This window comes from Anser anser, assembly GCF_964211835.1.
Source record: "Anser anser genome assembly, chromosome: 18".
NCBI lineage: Eukaryota > Metazoa > Chordata > Aves > Anseriformes > Anatidae > Anser > Anser anser.
The window spans coordinates 14,299,355-14,324,507 of record NC_139739.1 but is presented as its reverse complement, the minus strand read 5'-3'; positions in this window follow the sequence as shown (position 1 = coordinate 14,324,507).

The window sequence follows — 25,153 nt, the reverse complement described above, 5'->3', positions numbered from 1 at the left end:
TTCCCTCTAAACTTGGCCGAACTTGTGGTGTCCCTACCCTGAAGGGCTTTGCAGCCGGTACCCAGAGCTAAATGTTTCTCAGGCAGAATCCCAAACATTTGCAGAAGCTTCCCTGGAGGAGGCAATGGTAGCCAGCAGGCATGCAGCTACCTCCAAAGTAGAGCCAAAATTGTGAGGGACTTAACGCGGGGGGGTCTTCAGCTGGTATTGACAAGCAGTTGTGTATTTGGAGCTAGCCCAAAAGTTTTGCAAAACAAGATGAGCGAAGGGAAGTGAAGGTACCCAGGCAGGTAGCTCCCTCGAAAACTGGCCAAAGTTGAAAGGTACCTCCCCGGAAGCGATCTGAGGAGAGGATCCCAAACTAAATCTGTATGTGGAGGTAGCCACAAAGTTTTGGCAACCAAGATGAGCCAGAGGCAAGAGAAGCCTCTTGGCATGCACGTCCCTCCAAAATTGGCCAATGTTGTCGGGTACGTAGCCTGAAGGGGTCTGCGGACCGAATCCACAAGTCCCTCTCTCTCTGGAAGAGCCCCAAAACTTTCACCAAGTATGCCTGGGAGGAGGAACGGGTAGCTACTGGGCATGCACGTACTTCCCAATTTGGCCAGACTTCAGGTAGATCCCCCATACGGGTGTCCTGCTTTTCCAGAACTTGTGCAGGTAACACAGAATTTTGCATAAGTACAATGTAGTGGAGGCAAAGGTAGCTACCGGGCATGTAGCAACCTCTGAATTAGGCAAAATTCTCTGTTAGCTAGCCTAGAGGGATCCGAGTTTAGGATCCACAAAGAAAAAATCTCTCTTGGAGGAAGCCAAGTCTTTTTTCTAGAAGCATGCCGAGGTGAGAAGGCAAGGGTAGCTACCAGGCATACACTTCCCTCTAAACTTGGCCGAACTTGTGGTGTCCCTACCCTGAAGGGCTTTGCAGCCGGTACCCAGAGCTAAATGTTTCTCAGGCAGAATCCCAAACATTTGCAGAAGCTTCCCTGGAGGAGGCAATGGTAGCCAGCAGGCATGCAGCTACCTCCAAAGTAGAGCCAAAATTGTGAGGGACTTAACGCGGAGGGGTCTTCAGCTGGTATTGACAAGCAGTTGTGTATTTGGAGCTAGCCCAGAAGTTTTGCAAAACAAGATGAGCGAAGGGAAGTGAAGGTACCCAGGCAGGTAGCTCCCTCGAAAACTGGCCAAAGTTGTCAGGTACCTCCCCTGAAGCGATCTGAGGAGAGGATCCCAAACTAAATCTGTATGTGGAGGTAGCCACAAAGTTTTGGCAACCAAGATGAGCCAGAGGCAAGAGAAGCCTCTTGGCATGCACCTCCCTCCAAAATTGGCCAATGTTGTCGGGTACGTAGCCTGAAGGGGTCTGCGGACCGAATCCACAAGTCCCTCTCTCTCTGGAAGAGCCCCAAAACTTTCACCAAGTATGCCTGGGAGGAGGAACGGGTAGCTACTGGGCATGCACGTACTTCCCAGTTTGGCCAGACTTCAGGTAGATCCCCCATACGGGTGTCCTGCTTTTCCAGAACTGGTGCAGGCAACACAGAATTTTGCATAAGTACAATGTGGTGGAGGCAAAGGTAGCTACCGGGCATGTAGCAACCTCTGAATTAGGCAAAATTCTCTGTTAGCTAGCCTAGAGGGATCCGAGTTGAGGATCCACAAAGAAAAAATCTCTCTTGGAGGAAGCCAAGTCTTTTTTCTAGAAGCATGCCGAGGTGAGAAGGCAAGGGTAGCTACCAGGCATACACTTCCCTCTAAACTTGGCCGAACTTGTGGTGTCCCTACCCTGAAGGGCTTTGCAGCCGGTACCAAGAGCTAAATGTTTCTCAGGCAGAATCCCAAACATTTGCAGAAGCTTCCCTGGAGGAGGCAATGGTAGCCAGCAGGCATGCAGCTACCTCCAAAGTAGAGCCAAAATTGTGAGGGACTTAACGCGGGGGGGTCTTCAGCTGGTATTGACAAGCAGTTGTGTATTTGGAGCTAGCCCAGAAGTTTTGCAAAACAAGATGAGCGAAGGGAAGTGAAGGTACCCAGGCAGGTAGCTCCCTCGAAAACTGGCCAAAGTTGTCAGGTACCTCCCCTGAAGCGATCTGAGGAGAGGATCCCAAACTAAATCTGTATGTGGAGGTAGCCACAAAGTTTTGGCAACCAAGATGAGCCAGAGGCAAGAGAAGCCTCTTGGCATGCACCTCCCTCCAAAATTGGCCAATGTTGTCGGGTACGTAGCCTGAAGGGGTCTGCGGACCGAATCCACAAGTCCCTCTCTCTCTGGAAGAGCCCCAAAACTTTCACCAAGTATGCCTGGGAGGAGGAACGGGTAGCTACTGGGCATGCACGTACTTCCCAATTTGGCCAGACTTCAGGTAGATCCCCCATACGGGTGTCCTGCTTTTCCAGAACTTGTGCAGGTAACACAGAATTTTGCATAAGTACAATGTGGTGGAGGCAAAGGTAGCTACCGGGCATGTAGCAACCTCTGAATTAGGCAAAATTCTCTGTTAGCTAGCCTAGAGGGATCCGAGTTGAGGATCCACAAAGAAAAAATCTCTCTTGGAGGAAGCCAAGTCTTTTTTCTAGAAGCATGCCGAGGTGAGAAGGCAAGGGTAGCTACCAGGCATACACTTCCCTCTAAACTTGGCCGAACTTGTGGTGTCCCTACCCTGAAGGGCTTTGCAGCCGGTACCCAGAGCTAAATGTTTCTCAGGCAGAATCCCAAACATTTGCAGAAGCTTCCCTGGAGGAGGCAATGGTAGCCAGCAGGCATGCAGCTACCTCCAAAGTAGAGCCAAACTTGTGAGGGACTTAACGCGGGGGGGTCTTCAGCTGGTATTGACAAGCAGTTGTGTATTTGGAGCTAGCCCAGAAGTTTTGCAAAACATAATGAGCGAAGGGAAGTGAAGGTACCCAGGCAGGTAGCTCCCTCGAAAACTGGCCAAAGTTGTCAGGTACCTCCCCGGAAGCGATCTGAGGAGAGGATCCCAAACTAAATCTGTATGTGGAGGTAGCCACAAAGTTTTGGCAACCAAGATGAGCCAGAGGCAAGAGAAGCCTCTTGGCATGCACCTCCCTCCAAAATTGGCCAATGTTGTCGGGTACGTAGCCTGAAGGGGTCTGCGGACCGAATCCACAAGTCCCTCTCTCTCTGGAAGAGCCCCAAAACTTTCACCAAGTATGCCTGGGAGGAGGAACGGGTAGCTACTGGGCATGCACGTACTTCCCAATTTGGCCAGACTTCAGGTAGATCCCCCATACGGGTGTCCTGCTTTTCCAGAACTTGTGCAGGTAACACAGAATTTTGCATAAGTACAATGTGGTGGAGGCAAAGGTAGCTACCGGGCATGTAGCAACCTCTGAATTAGGCAAAATTCTCTGTTAGCTAGCCTAGAGGGATCCGAGTTTAGGATCCACAAAGAAAAAATCTCTCTTGGAGGAAGCCAAGTCTTTTTTCTAGAAGCATGCCGAGGTGAGAAGGCAAGGGTAGCTACCAGGCATACACTTCCCTCTAAACTTGGCCGAACTTGTGGTGTCCCTACCCTGAAGGGCTTTGCAGCCGGTACCCAGAGCTAAATGTTTCTCAGGCAGAATCCCAAACATTTGCAGAAGCTTCCCTGGAGGAGGCAATGGTAGCCAGCAGGCATGCAGCTACCTCCAAAGTAGAGCCAAAATTGTGAGGGACTTAACGCGGGGGGGTCTTCAGCTGGTATTGACAAGCAGTTGTGTATTTGGAGCTAGCCCAAAAGTTTTGCAAAACAAGATGAGCGAAGGGAAGTGAAGGTACCCAGGCAGGTAGCTCCCTCGAAAACTGGCCAAAGTTGTCAGGTACCTCCCCTGAAGCGATCTGAGGAGAGGATCCCAAACTAAATCTGTATGTGGAGGTAGCCACAAAGTTTTGGCAACCAAGATGAGCCAGAGGCAAGAGAAGCCTCTTGGCATGCACGTCCCTCCAAAATTGGCCAATGTTGTCGGGTACGTAGCCTGAAGGGGTCTGCGGACCGAATCCACAAGTCCCTCTCTCTCTGGAAGAGCCCCAAAACTTTCACCAAGTATGCCTGGGAGGAGGAACGGGTAGCTACTGGGCATGCACGTACTTCCCAATTTGGCCAGACTTCAGGTAGATCCCCCATACGGGTGTCCTGCTTTTCCAGAACTTGTGCAGGTAACACAGAATTTTGCATAAGTACAATGTAGTGGAGGCAAAGGTAGCTACCGGGCATGTAGCAACCTCTGAATTAGGCAAAATTCTCTGTTAGCTAGCCTAGAGGGATCCGAGTTTAGGATCCACAAAGAAAAAATCTCTCTTGGAGGAAGCCAAGTCTTTTTTCTAGAAGCATGCCGAGGTGAGAAGGCAAGGGTAGCTACCAGGCATACACTTCCCTCTAAACTTGGCCGAACTTGTGGTGTCCCTACCCTGAAGGGCTTTGCAGCCGGTACCCAGAGCTAAATGTTTCTCAGGCAGAATCCCAAACATTTGCAGAAGCTTCCCTGGAGGAGGCAATGGTAGCCAGCAGGCATGCAGCTACCTCCAAAGTAGAGCCAAACTTGTGAGGGACTTAACGCGGGGGGGTCTTCAGCTGGTATTGACAAGCAGTTGTGTATTTGGAGCTAGCCCAAAAGTTTTGCAAAACAAGATGAGCGAAGGGAAGTGAAGGTACCCAGGCAGGTAGCTCCCTCGAAAACTGGCCAAAGTTGTCAGGTACCTCCCCTGAAGCGATCTGAGGAGAGGATCCCAAACTAAATCTGTATGTGGAGGTAGCCACAAAGTTTTGGCAACCAAGATGAGCCAGAGGCAAGAGAAGCCTCTTGGCATGCACCTCCCTCCAAAATTGGCCAATGTTGTCGGGTACGTAGCCTGAAGGGGTCTGCGGACCGAATCCACAAGTCCCTCTCTCTCTGGAAGAGCCCCAAAACTTTCACCAAGTATGCCTGGGAGGAGGAACGGGTAGCTACTGGGCATGCACGTACTTCCCAATTTGGCCAGACTTCAGGTAGATCCCCCATACGGGTGTCCTGCTTTTCCAGAACTTGTGCAGGTAACACAGAATTTTGCATAAGTACAATGTGGTGGAGGCAAAGGTAGCTACCGGGCATGTAGCAACCTCTGAATTAGGCAAAATTCTCTGTTAGTTAGCCTAGAGGGATCCGAGTTTAGGATCCACAAAGAAAAAATCTCTCTTGGAGGAAGCCAAGTCTTTTTTCTAGAAGCATGCCGAGGTGAGAAGGCAAGGGTAGCTACCAGGCATACACTTCCCTCTAAACTTGGCCGAACTTGTGGTGTCCCTACCCTGAAGGGCTTTGCAGCCGGTACCCAGAGCTAAATGTTTCTCAGGCAGAATCCCAAACATTTGCAGAAGCTTCCCTGGAGGAGGCAATGGTAGCCAGCAGGCATGCAGCTACCTCCAAAGTAGAGCCAAACTTGTGAGGGACTTAACGCGGGGGGGTCTTCAGCTGGTATTGACAAGCAGTTGTGTATTTGGAGCTAGCCCAAAAGTTTTGCAAAACAAGATGAGCGAAGGGAAGTGAAGGTACCCAGGCAGGTAGCTCCCTCGAAAACTGGCCAAAGTTGTCAGGTACCTCCCCTGAAGCGATCTGAGGAGAGGATCCCAAACTAAATCTGTATGTGGAGGTAGCCACAAAGTTTTGGCAACCAAGATGAGCCAGAGGCAAGAGAAGCCTCTTGGCATGCACCTCCCTCCAAAATTGGCCAATGTTGTCGGGTACGTAGCCTGAAGGGGTCTGCGGACCGAATCCACAAGTCCCTCTCTCTCTGGAAGAGCCCCAAAACTTTCACCAAGTATGCCTGGGAGGAGGAACGGGTAGCTACTGGGCATGCACGTACTTCCCAATTTGGCCAGACTTCAGGTAGATCCCCCATACGGGTGTCCTGCTTTTCCAGAACTTGTGCAGGTAACACAGAATTTTGCATAAGTACAATGTAGTGGAGGCAAAGGTAGCTACCGGGCATGTAGCAACCTCTGAATTAGGCAAAATTCTCTGTTAGCTAGCCTAGAGGGATCCGAGTTTAGGATCCACAAAGAAAAAATCTCTCTTGGAGGAAGCCAAGTCTTTTTTCTAGAAGCATGCCGAGGTGAGAAGGCAAGGGTAGCTACCAGGCATACACTTCCCTCTAAACTTGGCCGAACTTGTGGTGTCCCTACCCTGAAGGGCTTTGCAGCCGGTACCCAGAGCTAAATGTTTCTCAGGCAGAATCCCAAACATTTGCAGAAGCTTCCCTGGAGGAGGCAATGGTAGCCAGCAGGCATGCAGCTACCTCCAAAGTAGAGCCAAACTTGTGAGGGACTTAACGCGGGGGGGTCTTCAGCTGGTATTGACAAGCAGTTGTGTATTTGGAGCTAGCCCAAAAGTTTTGCAAAACAAGATGAGCGAAGGGAAGTGAAGGTACCCAGGCAGGTAGCTCCCTCGAAAACTGGCCAAAGTTGTCAGGTACCTCCCCTGAAGCGATCTGAGGAGAGGATCCCAAACTAAATCTGTATGTGGAGGTAGCCACAAAGTTTTGGCAACCAAGATGAGCCAGAGGCAAGAGAAGCCTCTTGGCATGCACCTCCCTCCAAAATTGGCCAATGTTGTCGGGTACGTAGCCTGAAGGGGTCTGCGGACCGAATCCACAAGTCCCTCTCTCTCTGGAAGAGCCCCAAAACTTTCACCAAGTATGCCTGGGAGGAGGAACGGGTAGCTACTGGGCATGCACGTACTTCCCAATTTGGCCAGACTTCAGGTAGATCCCCCATACGGGTGTCCTGCTTTTCCAGAACTTGTGCAGGTAACACAGAATTTTGCATAAGTACAATGTGGTGGAGGCAAAGGTAGCTACCGGGCATGTAGCAACCTCTGAATTAGGCAAAATTCTCTGTTAGTTAGCCTAGAGGGATCCGAGTTTAGGATCCACAAAGAAAAAATCTCTCTTGGAGGAAGCCAAGTCTTTTTTCTAGAAGCATGCCGAGGTGAGAAGGCAAGGGTAGCTACCAGGCATACACTTCCCTCTAAACTTGGCCGAACTTGTGGTGTCCCTACCCTGAAGGGCTTTGCAGCCGGTACCCAGAGCTAAATGTTTCTCAGGCAGAATCCCAAACATTTGCAGAAGCTTCCCTGGAGGAGGCAATGGTAGCCAGCAGGCATGCAGCTACCTCCAAAGTAGAGCCAAACTTGTGAGGGACTTAACGCGGGGGGGTCTTCAGCTGGTATTGACAAGCAGTTGTGTATTTGGAGCTAGCCCAAAAGTTTTGCAAAACAAGATGAGCGAAGGGAAGTGAAGGTACCCAGGCAGGTAGCTCCCTCGAAAACTGGCCAAAGTTGTCAGGTACCTCCCCTGAAGCGATCTGAGGAGAGGATCCCAAACTAAATCTGTATGTGGAGGTAGCCACAAAGTTTTGGCAACCAAGATGAGCCAGAGGCAAGAGAAGCCTCTTGGCATGCACCTCCCTCCAAAATTGGCCAATGTTGTCGGGTACGTAGCCTGAAGGGGTCTGCGGACCGAATCCACAAGTCCCTCTCTCTCTGGAAGAGCCCCAAAACTTTCACCAAGTATGCCTGGGAGGAGGAACGGGTAGCTACTGGGCATGCACGTACTTCCCAATTTGGCCAGACTTCAGGTAGATCCCCCATACGGGTGTCCTGCTTTTCCAGAACTTGTGCAGGTAACACAGAATTTTGCATAAGTACAATGTAGTGGAGGCAAAGGTAGCTACCGGGCATGTAGCAACCTCTGAATTAGGCAAAATTCTCTGTTAGCTAGCCTAGAGGGATCCGAGTTTAGGATCCACAAAGAAAAAATCTCTCTTGGAGGAAGCCAAGTCTTTTTTCTAGAAGCATGCCGAGGTGAGAAGGCAAGGGTAGCTACCAGGCATACACTTCCCTCTAAACTTGGCCGAACTTGTGGTGTCCCTACCCTGAAGGGCTTTGCAGCCGGTACCCAGAGCTAAATGTTTCTCAGGCAGAATCCCAAACATTTGCAGAAGCTTCCCTGGAGGAGGCAATGGTAGCCAGCAGGCATGCAGCTACCTCCAAAGTAGAGCCAAACTTGTGAGGGACTTAACGCGGGGGGGTCTTCAGCTGGTATTGACAAGCAGTTGTGTATTTGGAGCTAGCCCAAAAGTTTTGCAAAACAAGATGAGCGAAGGGAAGTGAAGGTACCCAGGCAGGTAGCTCCCTCGAAAACTGGCCAAAGTTGTCAGGTACCTCCCCTGAAGCGATCTGAGGAGAGGATCCCAAACTAAATCTGTATGTGGAGGTAGCCACAAAGTTTTGGCAACCAAGATGAGCCAGAGGCAAGAGAAGCCTCTTGGCATGCACCTCCCTCCAAAATTGGCCAATGTTGTCGGGTACGTAGCCTGAAGGGGTCTGCGGACCGAATCCACAAGTCCCTCTCTCTCTGGAAGAGCCCCAAAACTTTCACCAAGTATGCCTGGGAGGAGGAACGGGTAGCTACTGGGCATGCACGTACTTCCCAATTTGGCCAGACTTCAGGTAGATCCCCCATACGGGTGTCCTGCTTTTCCAGAACTTGTGCAGGTAACACAGAATTTTGCATAAGTACAATGTGGTGGAGGCAAAGGTAGCTACCGGGCATGTAGCAACCTCTGAATTAGGCAAAATTCTCTGTTAGTTAGCCTAGAGGGATCCGAGTTTAGGATCCACAAAGAAAAAATCTCTCTTGGAGGAAGCCAAGTCTTTTTTCTAGAAGCATGCCGAGGTGAGAAGGCAAGGGTAGCTACCAGGCATACACTTCCCTCTAAACTTGGCCGAACTTGTGGTGTCCCTACCCTGAAGGGCTTTGCAGCCGGTACCCAGAGCTAAATGTTTCTCAGGCAGAATCCCAAACATTTGCAGAAGCTTCCCTGGAGGAGGCAATGGTAGCCAGCAGGCATGCAGCTACCTCCAAAGTAGAGCCAAACTTGTGAGGGACTTAACGCGGGGGGGTCTTCAGCTGGTATTGACAAGCAGTTGTGTATTTGGAGCTAGCCCAAAAGTTTTGCAAAACAAGATGAGCGAAGGGAAGTGAAGGTACCCAGGCAGGTAGCTCCCTCGAAAACTGGCCAAAGTTGTCAGGTACCTCCCCTGAAGCGATCTGAGGAGAGGATCCCAAACTAAATCTGTATGTGGAGGTAGCCACAAAGTTTTGGCAACCAAGATGAGCCAGAGGCAAGAGAAGCCTCTTGGCATGCACCTCCCTCCAAAATTGGCCAATGTTGTCGGGTACGTAGCCTGAAGGGGTCTGCGGACCGAATCCACAAGTCCCTCTCTCTCTGGAAGAGCCCCAAAACTTTCACCAAGTATGCCTGGGAGGAGGAACGGGTAGCTACTGGGCATGCACGTACTTCCCAATTTGGCCAGACTTCAGGTAGATCCCCCATACGGGTGTCCTGCTTTTCCAGAACTTGTGCAGGTAACACAGAATTTTGCATAAGTACAATGTGGTGGAGGCAAAGGTAGCTACCGGGCATGTAGCAACCTCTGAATTAGGCAAAATTCTCTGTTAGCTAGCCTAGAGGGATCCGAGTTTAGGATCCACAAAGAAAAAATCTCTCTTGGAGGAAGCCAAGTCTTTTTTCTAGAAGCATGCCGAGGTGAGAAGGCAAGGGTAGCTACCAGGCATACACTTCCCTCTAAACTTGGCCGAACTTGTGGTGTCCCTACCCTGAAGGGCTTTGCAGCCGGTACCCAGAGCTAAATGTTTCTCAGGCAGAATCCCAAACATTTGCAGAAGCTTCCCTGCAGGAGGCAATGGTAGCCAGCAGGCATGCAGCTACCTCCAAAGTAGAGCCAAAATTGTGAGGGACTTAACGCGGGGGGGTCTTCAGCTGGTATTGACAAGCAGTTGTGTATTTGGAGCTAGCCCAAAAGTTTTGCAAAACAAGATGAGCGAAGGGAAATGAAGGTACCCAGGCAGGTAGCTCCCTCGAAAACTGGCCAAAGTTGTCAGGTACCTCCCCTGAAGCGATCTGAGGAGAGGATCCCAAACTAAATCTGTATGTGGAGGTAGCCACAAAGTTTTGGCAACCAAGATGAGCCAGAGGCAAGAGAAGCCTCTTGGCATGCACCTCCCTCCAAAATTGGCCAATGTTGTCGGGTACGTAGCCTGAAGGGGTCTGCGGACCGAATCCACAAGTCCCTCTCTCTCTGGAAGAGCCCCAAAACTTTCACCAAGTATGCCTGGGAGGAGGAACGGGTAGCTACTGGGCATGCACGTACTTCCCAATTTGGCCAGACTTCAGGTAGATCCCCCATACGGGTGTCCTGCTTTTCCAGAACTTGTGCAGGTAACACAGAATTTTGCATAAGTACAATGTGGTGGAGGCAAAGGTAGCTACCGGGCATGTAGCAACCTCTGAATTAGGCAAAATTCTCTGTTAGCTAGCCTAGAGGGATCCGAGTTTAGGATCCACAAAGAAAAAATCTCTCTTGGAGGAAGCCAAGTCTTTTCTAGAAGCATGCCGAGGTGAGAAGGCAAGGGTAGCTACCAGGCATACACTTCCCTCTAAACTTGGCCGAACTTGTGGTGTCCCTACCCTGAAGGGCTTTGCAGCCGGTACCCAGAGCTAAATGTTTCTCAGGCAGAATCCCAAACATTTGCAGAAGCTTCCCTGGAGGAGGCAATGGTAGCCAGCAGGCATGCAGCTACCTCCAAAGTAGAGCCAAACTTGTGAGGGACTTAACGCGGGGGGGTCTTCAGCTGGTATTGACAAGCAGTTGTGTATTTGGAGCTAGCCCAAAAGTTTTGCAAAACAAGATGAGCGAAGGGAAGTGAAGGTACCCAGGCAGGTAGCTCCCTCGAAAACTGGCCAAAGTTGAAAGGTACCTCCCCGGAAGCGATCTGAGGAGAGGATCCCAAACTAAATCTGTATGTGGAGGTAGCCACAACGTTTTGGCAACCAAGATGAGCCAGAGGCAAGAGAAGCCTCTTGGCATGCACCTCCCTCCAAAATTGGCCAATGTTGTCGGGTACGTAGCCTGAAGGGGTCTGCGGACCGAATCCACAAGTCCCTCTCTCTCTGGAAGAGCCCCAAAACTTTCACCAAGTATGCCTGGGAGGAGGAACGGGTAGCTACTGGGCATGCACGTACTTCCCAATTTGGCCAGACTTCAGGTAGATCCCCCATACGGGTGTCCTGCTTTTCCAGAACTTGTGCAGGCAACACAGAATTTTGCATAAGTACAATGTGGTGGAGGCAAAGGTAGCTACCGGGCATGTAGCAACCTCTGAATTAGGCAAAATTCTCTGTTAGCTAGCCTAGAGGGATCCGAGTTTAGGATCCACAAAGAAAAAATCTCTCTTGGAGGAAGCCAAGTCTTTTTTCTAGAAGCATGCCGAGGTGAGAAGGCAAGGGTAGCTACCAGGCATACACTTCCCTCTAAACTTGGCCGAACTTGTGGTGTCCCTACCCTGAAGGGCTTTGCAGCCGGTACCCAGAGCTAAATGTTTCTCAGGCAGAATCCCAAACATTTGCAGAAGCTTCCCTGGAGGAGGCAATGGTAGCCAGCAGGCATGCAGCTACCTCCAAAGTAGAGCCAAACTTGTGAGGGACTTAACGCGGGGGGGTCTTCAGCTGGTATTGACAAGCAGTTGTGTATTTGGAGCTAGCCCAAAAGTTTTGCAAAACAAGATGAGCGAAGGGAAGTGAAGGTACCCAGGCAGGTAGCTCCCTCGAAAACTGGCCAAAGTTGTCAGGTACCTCCCCTGAAGCGATCTGAGGAGAGGATCCCAAACTAAATCTGTATGTGGAGGTAGCCACAAAGTTTTGGCAACCAAGATGAGCCAGAGGCAAGAGAAGCCTCTTGGCATGCACCTCCCTCCAAAATTGGCCAATGTTGTCGGGTACGTAGCCTGAAGGGGTCTGCGGACCGAATCCACAAGTCCCTCTCTCTCTGGAAGAGCCCCAAAACTTTCACCAAGTATGCCTGGGAGGAGGAACGGGTAGCTACTGGGCATGCACGTACTTCCCAGTTTGGCCAGACTTCAGGTAGATCCCCCATACGGGTGTCCTGCTTTTCCAGAACTTGTGCAGGTAACACAGAATTTTGCATAAGTACAATGTGGTGGAGGCAAAGGTAGCTACCGGGCATGTAGCAACCTCTGAATTAGGCAAAATTCTCTGTTAGCTAGCCTAGAGGGATCCGAGTTTAGGATCCACAAAGAAAAAATCTCTCTTGGAGGAAGCCAAGTCTTTTTTTCTAGAAGCATGCCGAGGTGAGAAGGCAAGGGTAGCTACCAGGCATACACTTCCCTCTAAACTTGGCCGAACTTGTGGTGTCCCTACCCTGAAGGGCTTTGCAGCCGGTACCCAGAGCTAAATGTTTCTCAGGCAGAATCCCAAACATTTGCAGAAGCTTCCCTGCAGGAGGCAATGGTAGCCAGCAGGCATGCAGCTACCTCCAAAGTAGAGCAAAAATTGTGAGGGACTTAACGCGGAGGGGTCTTCAGCTGGTATTGACAAGCAGTTGTGTATTTGGAGCTAGCCCAGAAGTTTTGCAAAACAAGATGAGCGAAGGGAAGTGAAGGTACCCAGGCAGGTAGCTCCCTCGAAAACTGGCCAAAGTTGTCAGGTACCTCCCCTGAAGCGATCTGAGGAGAGGATCCCAAACTAAATCTGTATGTGGAGGTAGCCACAAAGTTTTGGCAACCAAGATGAGCCAGAGGCAAGAGAAGCCTCTTGGCATGCACCTCCCTCCAAAATTGGCCAATGTTGTCGGGTACGTAGCCTGAAGGGGTCTGCGGACCGAATCCACAAGTCCCTCTCTCTCTGGAAGAGCCCCAAAACTTTCACCAAGTATGCCTGGGAGGAGGAACGGGTAGCTACTGGGCATGCACGTACTTCCCAATTTGGCCAGACTTCAGGTAGATCCCCCATACGGGTGTCCTGCTTTTCCAGAACTTGTGCAGGTAACACAGAATTTTGCATAAGTACAATGTAGTGGAGGCAAAGGTAGCTACCGGGCATGTAGCAACCTCTGAATTAGGCAAAATTCTCTGTTAGCTAGCCTAGAGGGATCCGAGTTGAGGATCCACAAAGAAAAAATCTCTCTTGGAGGAAGCCAAGTCTTTTTTCTAGAAGCATGCCGAGGTGAGAAGGCAAGGGTAGCTACCAGGCATACACTTCCCTCTAAACTTGGCCGAACTTGTGGTGTCCCTACCCTGAAGGGCTTTGCAGCCGGTACCCAGAGCTAAATGTTTCTCAGGCAGAATCCCAAACATTTGCAGAAGCTTCCCTGGAGGAGGCAATGGTAGCCAGCAGGCATGCAGCTACTTCCAAAGTAGAGCCAAAATTGTGAGGAACTTAACGCGGAGGGGTCTTCAGCTGGTATTGACAAGCAGTTGTGTATTTGGAGCTAGCCCAGAAGTTTTGCAAAACAAGATGAGCGAAGGGAAGTGAAGGTACCCAGGCAGGTAGCTCCCTCGAAAACTGGCCAAAGTTGTCAGGTACCTCCCCTGAAGCGATCTGAGGAGAGGATCCCAAACTAAATCTGTATGTGGAGGTAGCCACAAAGTTTTGGCAACCAAGATGAGCCAGAGGCAAGAGAAGCCTCTTGGCATGCACCTCCCTCCAAAATTGGCCAATGTTGTCGGGTACGTAGCCTGAAGGGGTCTGCGGACCGAATCCACAAGTCCCTCTCTCTCTGGAAGAGCCCCAAAACTTTCACCAAGTATGCCTGGGAGGAGGAACGGGTAGCTACTGGGCATGCACGTACTTCCCAATTTGGCCAGACTTCAGGTAGATCCCCCATACGGGTGTCCTGCTTTTCCAGAACTGGTGCAGGCAACACAGAATTTTTCATAAGTACAATGTGGTGGAGGCAAAGGTAGCTACCGGGCATGTAGCAACCTCTGAATTAGGCAAAATTCTCTGTTAGCTAGCCTAGAGGGATCCGAGTTTAGGATCCACAAAGAAAAAATCTCTCTTGGAGGAAGCCAAGTCTTTTTTCTAGAAGCATGCCGAGGTGAGAAGGCAAGGGTAGCTACCAGGCATACACTTCCCTCTAAACTTGGCCGAACTTGTGGTGTCCCTACCCTGAAGGGCTTTGCAGCCGGTACCCAGAGCTAAATGTTTCTCAGGCAGAATCCCAAACATTTGCAGAAGCTTCCCTGGAGGAGGCAATGGTAGCCAGCAGGCATGCAGCTACCTCCAAAGTAGAGCCAAACTTGTGAGGGACTTAACGCGGGGGGGTCTTCAGCTGGTATTGACAAGCAGTTGTGTATTTGGAGCTAGCCCAAAAGTTTTGCAAAACAAGATGAGCGAAGGGAAGTGAAGGTACCCAGGCAGGTAGCTCCCTCGAAAACTGGCCAAAGTTGTCAGGTACCTCCCCTGAAGCGATCTGAGGAGAGGATCCCAAACTAAATCTGTATGTGGAGGTAGCCACAAAGTTTTGGCAACCAAGATGAGCCAGAGGCAAGAGAAGCCTCTTGGCATGCACCTCCCTCCAAAATTGGCCAATGTTGTCGGGTACGTAGCCTGAAGGGGTCTGCGGACCGAATCCACAAGTCCCTCTCTCTCTGGAAGAGCCCCAAAACTTTCACCAAGTATGCCTGGGAGGAGGAACAGGTAGCTACTGGGCATGCACGTACTTCCCAATTTGGCAAGACTTCAGGTAGATCCCCCATACGGGTGTCCTGCTTTTCCAGAACTTGTGCAGGCAACACAGAATTTTGCATAAGTACAATGTGGTGGAGGCAAAGGTAGCTACCTGGCATGTAGCAACCTCTGAATTAGGCAAAATTCTCTGTTAGCTAGCCTAGAGGGATCCGAGTTTAGGATCCACAAAGAAAAAATCTCTCTTGGAGGAAGCCAAGTCTTTTTTCTAGAAGCATGCCGAGGTGAGAAGGCAAGGGTAGCTACCAGGCATACACTTCCCTCTAAACTTGTCCGAACTTGTGGTGTCCCTACCCTGAAGGGCTTTGCAGCCGGTACCCAGAGCTAAATGTTTCTCAGGCAGAATCCCAAACATTTGCAGAAGCTTCCCTGGAGGAGGCAATGGTAGCCAGCAGGCATGCAGCTACCTCCAAAGTAGAGCCAAACTTGTGAGGGACTTAACGCGGGGGGGTCTTCAGCTGGTATTGACAAGCAGTTGTGTATTTGGAGCTAGCCCAAAAGTTTTGCAAAACAAGATGAGCGAAGGGAAGTGAAGGTACCCAGGCAGGTAGCTCCCTCGAAAACTGGCCAAAGTTGTCAGGTACCTCCCCTGAAGCGATCTGAGGAGAGGATCCCAAACTAAATCTGTATGTGGAGGTAGCCACAAAGTTTTGGCAACCAAGATGAGCCAGAGGCAAGAGAAGCCTCTTGGCATGCACGTCCCTCCAAAATTGGCCAATGTTGTCGGGTACGTAGCCTGAAGGGGTCTGCGGACCGAATCCACAAGTCCCTCTCTCTCTGGAAGAGCCCCAAAACTTTCACCAAGTATGCCTGGGAGGAGGAACGGGTAGCTACTGGGCATGCACGTACTTCCCAATTTGGCCAGACTTCAGGTAGATCCCCCATACGGGTGTCCTGCTTTTCCAGAACTTGTGCAGGTAACACAGAATTTTGCATAAGTACAATGTGGTGGAGGCAAAGGTAGCTACCGGGCATGTAGCAACCTCTGAATTAGGCAAAATTCTCTGTTAGCTAGCCTAGAGGGATCCGAGTTTAGGATCCACAAAGAAAAAATCTCTCTTGGAGGAAGCCAAGTCTATTTTCTAGAAGCATGCCGAGGTGAGAAGGCAAGGGTAGCTACCAGGCATACACTTCCCTCTAAACTTGGCCGAACTTGTGGTGTCCCTACCCTGAAGGGCTTTGCAGCCGGTACCCAGAGCTAAATGTTTCTCAGGCAGAATCCCAAACATTTGCAGAAGCTTCCCTGGAGGAGGCAATGGTAGCCAGCAGGCATGCAGCTACCTCCAAAGTAGAGCCAAAATTGTGAGGGACTTAACGCGGGGGGGTCTTCAGCTGGTATTGACAAGCAGTTGTGTATTTGGAGCTAGCCCAAAAGTTTTGCAAAACAAGATGAGCGAAGGGAAGTGAAGGTACCCAGGCAGGTAGCTCCCTCGAAAACTGGCCAAAGTTGTCAGGTACCTCCCCTGAAGCGATCTGAGGAGAGGATCCCAAACTAAATCTGTATGTGGAGGTAGCCACAAAGTTTTGGCAACCAAGATGAGCCAGAGGCAAGAGAAGCCTCTTGGCATGCACCTCCCTCCAAAATTGGCCAATGTTGTCGGGTACGTAGCCTGAAGGGGTCTGCGGACCGAATCCACAAGTCCCTCTCTCTCTGGAAGAGCCCCAAAACTTTCACCAAGTATGCCTGGGAGGAGGAACGGGTAGCTACTGGGCATGCACGTACTTCCCAATTTGGCCAGACTTCAGGTAGATCCCCCATACGGGTGTCCTGCTTTTCCAGAACTTGTGCAGGCAACACAGAATTTTGCATAAGTACAATGTGGTGGAGGCAAAGGTAGCTACCGGGCATGTAGCAACCTCTGAATTAGGCAAAATTCTCTGTTAGCTAGCCTAGAGGGATCCGAGTTTAGGATCCACAAAGAAAAAATCTCTCTTGGAGGAAGCCAAGTCTTTTTTCTAGAAGCATGCCGAGGTGAGAAGGCAAGGGTAGCTACCAGGCATACACTTCCCTCTAAACTTGGCCGAACTTGTGGTGTCCCTACCCTGAAGGGCTTTGCAGCCGGTACCCAGAGCTAAATGTTTCTCAGGCAGAATCCCAAACATTTGCAGAAGCTTCCCTGGAGGAGGCAATGGTAGCCAGCAGGCATGCAGCTACCTCCAAAGTAGAGCCAAACTTGTGAGGGACTTAACGCGGGGGGGTCTTCAGCTGGTATTGACAAGCAGTTGTGTATTTGGAGCTAGCCCAAAAGTTTTGCAAAACAAGATGAGCGAAGGGAAGTGAAGGTACCCAGGCAGGTAGCTCCCTCGAAAACTGGCCAAAGTTGTCAGGTACCTCCCCTGAAGCGATCTGAGGAGAGGATCCCAAACTAAATCTGTATGTGGAGGTAGCCACAAAGTTTTGGCAACCAAGATGAGCCAGAGGCAAGAGAAGCCTCTTGGCATGCACCTCCCTCCAAAATTGGCCAATGTTGTCGGGTACGTAGCCTGAAGGGGTCTGCGGACCGAATCCACAAGTCCCTCTCTCTCTGGAAGAGCCCCAAAACTTTCACCAAGTATGCCTGGGAGGAGGAACGGGTAGCTACTGGGCATGCACGTACTTCCCAGTTTGGCCAGACTTCAGGTAGATCCCCCATACGGGTGTCCTGCTTTTCCAGAACTTGTGCAGGTAACACAGAATTTTTCATAAGTACAATGTGGTGGAGGCAAAGGTAGCTACCGGGCATGTAGCAACCTCTGAATTAGGCAAAATTCTCTGTTAGCTAGCCTAGAGGGATCCGAGTTTAGGATCCACAAAGAAAAAATCTCTCTTGGAGGAAGCCAAGTCTTTTTTCTAGAAGCATGCCGAGGTGAGAAGGCAAGGGTAGCTACCAGGCATACACTTCCCTCTAAACTTGGCCGAACTTGTGGTGTCCCTACCCTGAAGGGCTTTGCAGCCGGTACCCAGAGCTAAATGTTTCTCAGGCAGAATCCCAAACATTTGCAGAAGCTTCCCTGGAGGAGGCAATGGTAGCCAGCAGGCATGCAGCTACCTCCAAAGTAGAGCCAAAATTGTGAGGGACTTAACGCGGGGGGGTCTTCAGCTGGTATTGACAAGCAGTTGTGTATTTGGAGCTAGCCCAGAAGTTTTGCAAAACAAGATGAGCGAAGGGAAGTGAAGGTACCCAGGCAGGTAGCTCCCTCGAAAACTGGCCAAAGTTGTCAGGTACCTCCCCTGAAGCGATCTGAGGAGAGGATCCCAAACTAAATCTGTATGTGGAGGTAGCCACAAAGTTTTGGCAACCAAGATGAGCCAGAGGCAAGAGAAGCCTCTTGGCATGCACCTCCCTCCAAAATTGGCCAATGTTGTCGGGTACGTAGCCTGAAGGGGTCTGCGGACCGAATCCACAAGTCCCTCTCTCTCTGGAAGAGCCCCAAAACTTTCACCAAGTATGCCTGGGAGGAGGAACGGGTAGCTACTGGGCATGCACGTACTTCCCAATTTGGCCAGACTTCAGGTAGATCCCCCATACGGGTGTCCTGCTTTTCCAGAACTTGTGCAGGTAACACAGAATTTTGCATAAGTACAATGTGGTGGAGGCAAAGGTAGCTACCGGGCATGTAGCAACCTCTGAATTAGGCAAAATTCTCTGTTAGCTAGCCTAGAGGGATCCGAGTTTAGGATCCACAAAGAAAAAATCTCTCTTGGAGGAAGCCAAGTCTTTTTTCTAGAAGCATGCCGAGGTGAGAAGGCAAGGGTAGCTACCAGGCATACACTTCCCTCTAAACTTGGCCGAACTTGTGGTGTCCCTACCCTGAAGGGCTTTGCAGCCGGTACCCAGAGCTAAATGTTTCTCAGGCAGAATCCCAAACATTTGCAGAAGCTTCCCTGGAGGAGGCAATGGTAGCCAGCAGGCATGCAGCTACCTCCAAAGTAGAGCCAAAATTGTGAGGGACTTAACGCGGGGGGGTCTTCAGCTGGTATTGACAAGCAGTTGTGTATTTGGAGCTAGCCCAGAAGTTTTGCAAAACAAGATGAGCGAAGGGAAGTGAAGGTACCCAGGCAGGTAGCTCCCTCGAAAACTGGCCAAAGTTGTCAGGTACCTCCCCTGAAGCGATCTGAGGAGAGGATCCCAAACTAAATCTGTATGTGGAGGTAGCCACAAAGTTTTGGCAACCAAGATGAGCCAGAGGCAAGAGAAGCCTCTTGGCATGCACGTCCCTCCAAAATTGGCCAATGTTGTCGGGTACGTAGCCTGAAGGGGTCTGCGGACCGAATCCACAAGTCCCTCTCTCTCTGGAAGAGCCCCAAAACTTTCACCAAGTATGCCTGGGAGGAGGAACGGGTAGCTACTGGGCATGCACGTACTTCCCAATTTGGCCAGACTTCAGGTAGATCCCCCATACGGGTGTCCTGCTTTTCCAGAACTGGTGCAGGCAACACAGAATTTTGCATAAGTACAATGTGGTGGAGGCAAAGGTAGCTACCGGGCATGTAGCAACCTCTGAATTAGGCAAAATTCTCTGTTAGCTAGCCTAGAGGGATCCGAGTTTAGGATCCACAAAGAAAAAATCTCTCTTGGAGGAAGCCAAGTCTTTTTTCTAGAAGCATGCCGAGGTGAGAAGGCAAGGGTAGCTACCAGGCATACACTTCCCTCTAAACTTGGCCGAACTTGTGGTGTCCCTACCCTGAAGGGCTTTGCAGCCGGTACCCAGAGCTAAATGTTTCTCAGGCAGAATCCCAAACATTTGCAGAAGCTTCCCTGGAGGAGGCAATGGTAGCCAGCAGGCATGCAGCTACCTCCAAAGTAGAGCCAAAATTGTGAGGGACTTAACGCGGGGGGGTCTTCAGCTGGTATTGACAAGCAGTTGTGTATTTGGAGCTAGCCCAAAAGTTTTGCAAAACAAGATGAGCGAAGGGAAGTGAAGGTACCCAGGCAGGTAGCTCCCTCGAAAACTGGCCAAAGTTGTCAGGTACCTCCCCTGAAGCGATCTGAGGAGAGGATCCCAAACTAAATCTGTATGTGGAGGTAGCCACAAAGTTTTGGCAACCAAGATGAGCCAGAGGCAAGAGAAGCCTCTTGGCATGCACGTCCCTCCAAAATTGGCCAATGTTGTCGGGTACGTAGCCTGAAGGGGTCTGCGGACCGAATCCACAAGTCCCTCTCTCTCTGGAAGAGCCCCAAAACTTTCACCAAGTATGCCTGGGAGGAGGAACGGGTAGCTACTGGGCATGCACGTACTTCCCAATTTGGCCAGACTTCAGGTAGATCCCCCATACGGGTGTCCTGCTTTTCCAGAACTTGTGCAGGTAACACAGAATTTTGCATAAGTACAATGTGGTGGAGGCAAAGGTAGCTACCGAGCATGTAGCAACCTCTGAATTAGGCAAAATTCTCTGTTAGCTAGCCTAGAGGGATCCGAGTTTAGGATCCACAAAGAAAAAATCTCTCTTGGAGGAAGCCAAGTCTTTTTTCTAGAAGCATGCCGAGGTGAGAAGGCAAGGGTAGCTACCAGGCATACACTTCCCTCTAAACTTGGCCGAACTTGTGGTGTCCCTACCCTGAAGGGCTTTGCAGCCGGTACCCAGAGCTAAATGTTTCTCAGGCAGAATCCCAAACATTTGCAGAAGCTTCCCTGGAGGAGGCAATGGTAGCCAGCAGGCATGCAGCTACCTCCAAAGTAGAGCCAAAATTGTGAGGGACTTAACGCGGAGGGGTCTTCAGCTGGTATTGACAAGCAGTTGTGTATTTGGAGCTAGCCCAAAAGTTTTGCAAAACAAGATGAGCGAAGGGAAGTGAAGGTACCCAGGCAGGTAGCTCCCTCGAAAACTGGCCAAAGTTGTCAGGTACCTCCCCTGAAGCGATCTGAGGAGAGGATCCCAAACTAAATCTGTATGTGGAGGTAGCCACAAAGTTTTGGCAACCAAGATGAGCCAGAGGCAAGAGAAGCCTCTTGGCATGCACCTCCCTCCAAAATTGGCCAATGTTGTCGGGTACGTAGCCTGAAGGGGTCTGCGGACCGAATCCACAAGTCCCTCTCTCTCTGGAAGAGCCCCAAAACTTTCACCAAGTATGCCTGGGAGGAGGAACGGGTAGCTACTGGGCATGCACGTACTTCCCAGTTTGGCCAGACTTCAGGTAGATCCCCCATACGGGTGTCCTGCTTTTCCAGAACTTGTGCAGGTAACACAGAATTTTGCATAAGTACAATGTGGTGGAGGCAAAGGTAGCTACCGGGCATGTAGCAACCTCTGAATTAGGCAAAATTCTCTGTTAGCTAGCCTAGAGGGATCCGAGTTGAGGATCCACAAAGAAAAAATCTCTCTTGGAGGAAGCCAAGTCTTTTTTCTAGAAGCATGCCGAGGTGAGAAGGCAAGGGTAGCTACCAGGCATACACTTCCCTCTAAACTTGGCCGAACTTGTGGTGTCCCTACCCTGAAGGGCTTTGCAGCCGGTACCCAGAGCTAAATGTTTCTCAGGCAGAATCCCAAACATTTGCAGAAGCTTCCCTGGAGGAGGCAATGGTAGCCAGCAGGCATGCAGCTACCTCCAAAGTAGAGCCAAAATTGTGAGGAACTTAACGCGGAGGGGTCTTCAGCTGGTATTGACAAGCAGTTGTGTATTTGGAGCTAGCCCAGAAGTTTTGCAAAACAAGATGAGCGAAGGGAAGTGAAGGTACCCAGGCAGGTAGCTCCCTCGAAAACTGGCCAAAGTTGTCAGGTACCTCCCCTGAAGCGATCTGAGGAGAGGATCCCAAACTAAATCTGTATGTGGAGGTAGCCACAAAGTTTTGGCAACCAAGATGAGCCAGAGGCAAGAGAAGCCTCTTGGCATGCACCTCCCTCCAAAATTGGCCAATGTTGTCGGGTACGTAGCCTGAAGGGGTCTGCGGACCGAATCCACAAGTCCCTCTCTCTCTGGAAGAGCCCCAAAACTTTCACCAAGTATGCCTGGGAGGAGGAACGGGTAGCTACTGGGCATGCACGTACTTCCCAATTTGGCCAGACTTCAGGTAGATCCCCCATACGGGTGTCCTGCTTTTCCAGAACTTGTGCAGGTAACACAGAATTTTGCATAAGTACAATGTGGTGGAGGCAAAGGTAGCTACCGGGCATGTAGCAACCTCTGAATTAGGCAAAATTCTCTGTTAGCTAGCCTAGAGGGATCCGAGTTGAGGATCCACAAAGAAAAAATCTCTCTTGGAGGAAGCCAAGTCTTTTTTCTAGAAGCATGCCGAGGTGAGAAGGCAAGGGTAGCTACCAGGCATACACTTCCCTCTAAACTTGGCCGAACTTGTGGTGTCCCTACCCTGAAGGGCTTTGCAGCCGGTACCCAGAGCTAAATGTTTCTCAGGCAGAATCCCAAACATTTGCAGAAGCTTCCCTGGAGGAGGCAATGGTAGCCAGCAGGCATGCAGCTACCTCCAAAGTAGAGCCAAAATAGTGAGGGACTTAACGCGGGGGGGTCTTCAGCTGGTATTGACAAGCAGTTGTGTATTTGGAGCTAGCCCAGAAGTTTTGCAAAACAAGATGAGCGAAGGGAAGTGAAGGTACCCAGGCAGGTAGCTCCCTCGAAAACTGGCCAAAGTTGTCAGGTACCTCCCCTGAAGCGATCTGAGGAGAGGATCCCAAACTAAATCTGTATGTGGAGGTAGCCACAAAGTTTTGGCAAAGAAGATCAGCCAGCTGTGTGGCATCCAGGGCAGCATTCCTAGCACAGGCAGTTTGTATGTGGTCTTGGACACTAGCTACGTGTGTCTTTATGGTGTCTGGGAGGCCACAGGTAAGGGGGAGTTAACCTTGCCAGCTGAATCAGGGCTTGCTTTGGGGATCTCCGTAAGAGATCCTTCTCCTGCATCGCTTGTATGCAGGCTGGTTTTTGAACAGATGCAGCCAAATGGGAGAACCCTGAGGTCTTCCTGAGAAGGGATTGTCCTCTTTCTTGTGGGTCTATTCCACTGACCCAATAGGCAGCTAAAATGAATCTATGCCACTAACCCTATAGGCAGTTAATATGTTTATTTAACGTATAAATGCTATCGCAGGTATTCCTCACCAAAGTGAAGGTGAAGGTGCAGAGCTTACCAAGGAGGTGTCCCTGTCTTGGTGGAGAAGGAGCACAGAACATCGACTGCCTCTTCTAGGTTTTCAATTATTCCTTCTGCCCTCTCCCCACCCGCTCCCCCCAGCTCTCCCTTTTTCCTCACTCTAGGGTTTTGCTGTCATGAATTTTTTTACCACTACCTGCTAACACTTTTATATCCTAAGCTTATCTGTCCCACCCTGGGATGACAATGAGCATAATTTGGGCAAAAAATTGAGTATTATAATCTTCTATGTTTAGTATGTACTTCCTCAAGCTCCTTATCTTTTTAAGAGTTAACTTTAATGTTCATTTTATAAAGAATGAAGAAAAAGGTTTCACTCTGGGCACCGCAGACTTCAAGATTCTGTTCTGATGCCCAAAGAGGGTTTGGCACAGCCTGGGTACGCTGCTTTTGTTCAGAACTAAGGCATGTAGGCCCAACTTTTCCAGTGTGCTCCAGGCACCTGTCAGGACCCCCTGGGGCAGGACAGCCCAGCCGTGAGCTTGAGAGAGCTGGGCCATGGACGTCCTGGCTGCGGAGCTTCTCAGGGGCAGAGGTATGGTGGAACCAAAAGAGAGTGTTCATCTCCAGGGGAAAGAGAGAGAAGTCCGCCCTGTGGCACTTGGGGACTCCTGGACTCGCACATGCAGCACCTCGCTCAGGACCAAGCATGGGGACGCAGCTCCTTGGGAAGCCAAGGACAGGGACCGTGACCACATGGCAGCCGTGTGCTGTGAGGTGCAGTGCATATTGTGACCCAGAGTGGTGCTAGGCAACCGCCATGTCCCAGTGCAGGGCTGACAGGCACAGCCTCAGTCACCCCCAAGGCAGAGCTGGCCCCAGCCCAGACGTGCGGCTCCCAACAGGGTCCTGGGGCACCAGTGCAGGTGGGCTCGAGCTGGATGGTCTTTAAGGTCCCTTCCAACCCCAGGCATTGTAGGATTCTATGAGGGAGGCGGTGCACAAGGAATATGGGGTGGGGTGCTGATGTTTGGAAAAAGCAAAGAAACAACAAAACTAAGAGGAGATTCAAAGTAACAAAAGTGGTAGGATTGAAGGAAAGACCAAAGAAAGAAAAGGTCGTAATGCAAAGAAACACCCAAACAAAACAAAAGGAAACAAACACTGTCTATTCCATTGTTGCAGGGTTGGGAACCTACACCAATGGACACAAACGAACTAGAGCAACAGCCTTGGAGGAGTTTGAGGCAGCAAGCCGAGGTTTCAGCTGTGTTCAGAGAATGCGAAAAGGAAAGGCTCAATGAGATGCTTGGAAGGAGCCTTAAGGGGCAAACAGGACCAGACCTCAACAAATGGAGAAAAACCTGGGGAAGCTCCGTGCAATTTGAGCTAATCCGTGAGAGCTACAGGACATGCAGACACAGGCAGGTAACAAATACCAGACAGGTAAGCTGCTTTTCCAGAACTAACGCAGGTAAGGAAAAATTTTCCCTAAGTAAAATGTGGTGGAGGCAAAGGTAGCTAGCGGGCATGTACCAACGTCCAAATTAGCCAGAATTCTCTGTTACCTAGCCTAGAGGGATCCGGGTTTAGGATCCTCAAAGAAAAAATCTCTCTTGGAGGAAGCCAAATCTTTTTTCTAGAAGCATGCCGAGGTGAGAAGGCAAGGGTAGCTACCAGGCATACACTTCCCTCTAAACTTGGCCGAACTTGTGGTGTCCCTACCCTGAAGGGCTTTGCAGCTGGTACCCAGAGCTAAATGTTTCTCAGGCAGAATCCCAAACATTTGCAGAAGCTTCCCTGGAGGAGGCAATGGTAGCCAGCAGGCATGCAGCTACCTCCAAAGTAGAGCCAAAATTGTGAGGAACTTAACGCGGAGGGGTCTTCAGCTGGTATTGACAAGCAGTTGTGTATTTGGAGCTAGCCCAGAAGTTTTGCAAAACAAGATGAGCGAAGGGAAGTGAAGGTACCCAGGCAGGTAGCTCCCTCGAAAACTGGCCAAAGTTGTCAGGTACCTCCCCTGAAGCGATCTGAGGAGAGGATCCCAAACTAAATCTGTATGTGGAGGTAGCCACAAAGTTTTGGCAACCAAGATGAGCCAGAGGCAAGAGAAGCCTCTTGGCATGCACCTCCCTCCAAAATTGGCCAATGTTGTCAGGTACGTAGCCTGAAGGGGTCTGCGGACCGAATCCACAAGTCCCTCTCTCTCTGGAAGAGCCCCAAAACTTTCACCAAGTATGCCTGGGAGGAGGAACGGGTAGCTACTGGGCATGCACGTACTTCCCAATTTGGCCAGACTTCAGGTAGATCCCCCATACGGGTGTCCTGCTTTTCCAGAACTTGTGCAGGTAACACAGAATTTTGCATAAGTACAATGTGGTGGAGGCAAAGGTAGCTACCGGGCATGTAGCAACCTCTGAATTAGGCAAAATTCTCTGTTAGCTAGCCTAGAGGGATCCGAGTTTAGGATCCACAAAGAAAAAATCTCTCTTGGAGGAAGCCAAGTCTTTTTTCTAGAAGCATGCCGA